The sequence below is a fragment of the Mandrillus leucophaeus genome, unplaced genomic scaffold, assembly GCF_000951045.1.
Source record: "Mandrillus leucophaeus isolate KB7577 unplaced genomic scaffold, Mleu.le_1.0 Scaffold401, whole genome shotgun sequence".
Lineage (NCBI taxonomy): Eukaryota > Metazoa > Chordata > Mammalia > Primates > Cercopithecidae > Mandrillus > Mandrillus leucophaeus.
In genome coordinates this window covers 1-1,945 of record NW_012104266.1, presented here as the reverse complement: position 1 = coordinate 1,945, position 1,945 = coordinate 1, and the positions used below count along the sequence as shown (strand labels likewise).

At 38.7% G+C, this 1,945-nt stretch overlaps 1 pseudogene; it reads left to right on the top strand.

Moving 5' to 3' along the window:
• The first annotated feature begins 460 nt into the window (after window positions 1-460).
• On the top strand, window positions 461-1,326 carry LOC105548131 (annotated as a pseudogene).
• The last annotated feature ends 619 nt before the right edge of the window (window positions 1,327-1,945 follow it).

The window sequence follows — 1,945 nt, the reverse complement described above, 5'->3', positions numbered from 1 at the left end:
AAATCTAATAATTTGATTTTAAAATGAGCAAAAGATCTGAATAGACATTTCTCAAAAGAAGACATACAAATGGCAGAGAAGCATATTAAAAGGTGCTCAACATCATCGATCATCAGAGAAATGCAAATTGAAACTACAATGAGATATCATCTCACCCCAGTGAAAATGGTCTTTATCCATTTTAACTTTTATTCAAAAGATGGACAGTGTGAAAAGCGACGGCGCAGCATGGTGCGGCGCAGCTCCTGCTCACCTTTCTCCCTTGCTGGGCGAGAGGTGTCTATGGGGTACCCACCACTGCCACTGCCGCTGGGTACTGTCTCTATGGCGAGGGGAAGAGGAGGAGCGCAAGCTCAGCGACACAAGTACATAAATAAAGGATAAAATATTTTCTGAAACGAATCTTCAATCAAGTATAACATTTTGATGCTTGGCATCTATACTCCCTTGTGCCCTCACTATGCCAGCAGCAACTGTGGATTATAGCCAAAGAATTTGTGAAGTTTGGGCTTGCAACGTGGATGAAGAGATGAAGAAAATTCGTCAAGTTATCCAAAAATATAATTACATTGCTATGGACACTTGAGTTTCCAGGTGTGGTTGCAAGACCCATTGGGAAATTCAGGAGCAATGCTGACTATCAATACCAACTATTGCGGTGTAATGTAGACTTGCTAAAGATAATTCAGCTAGGACTGACATTTATGAATGAGCAAGGAGAATACCCTCCAGGAACTTCAACTTGGCAGTTTAATTTTAAATTTAATTTGACGGAGGACATGTATGCCCAGGACTCTATAGAGCTACTAACAACACGTGGTATCCGGTTTAAAAAACATGATGAGGAAGGAATTGAGACCCAGTACTTTGTAGAACTTCTTATGACTTCAGGAGTGGTCCTCTGTGAAGGGGTCAAATGGTTGTCGTTTCATAGCAGTTACAACTTTGGCTATTTAATCAAAATCCTGACCAACTCTAACTTGCCTGAAGAAGAACTTGACTTCTCTGAGATCCTTCCATTGTTTTTACCTGCCATTTATGATGTGAAGTACCTCATGAAGAGCTGCAAAAATCTCAAAGATGGATTACAGGAGGTGGCAGAACAGTTAAAACTGGAATAGATAGGACCACAACATCAGGCAGGATCTAATTCATTGCTCACAGGAATGGCCTTTTTCAAAATGAGAGAAATGTTCTTTGAAGGTCATATTGATGATGACAAATATTGTGGTCATTTGTATGTATGGCCTTGGTTCTGATTCATCACCCTATGTACAGAACGGCACAGGGAATGCATATGAAGAGGAAGCCAACAAGCAGTCATGACGTGAAATAGTCCTTTTATTTTTATTTTATTTCGAGCTACACACATGCTTGTATATAGGTTTTATCTCTGGTTGAATCCCTTGAAAAATAGACAGTACCTCCCCCCACCCTTTCATGGCCCATTTTATTGTCTGCCTTTCAGTACTAAGTATGATTGTTCCTATCTCAGATTGAAAAACAAACAAACAAACAAACAAACAAAAAACACATTCAGGTTAAATTTGGCCTTAATTTAATATACTTGTTAGCAAGCGTGTGAGACAGAGAGTGGAGAAAGCTACATCACTGAATATTTTGATAAACTTTACCTACTTGGGAGTTTGGTTTATTTTTCCCTTTTCCTAAATTAACTAGCACTGACTGTAATTTATTTCTCTGTTTCATGTCTCTCCCTTCCATTCTACAGGAGTTTTAGCTATTTGAGAATGTGGACCATCAATTTTGTACTTTGGAGAGTGATTCTGACTCGAAACCTCTGTTTTATCAGAAATTTTGTTTTTACTTGATCTTAGGTGGAAAAATGACCATCTGCCAACTTTACACAGCATTTACTCGGTTTTGACCCACAGAATATAGCACATTCATTGTGCAAACTGTCAATTCAGTGAAACTAAAAAAA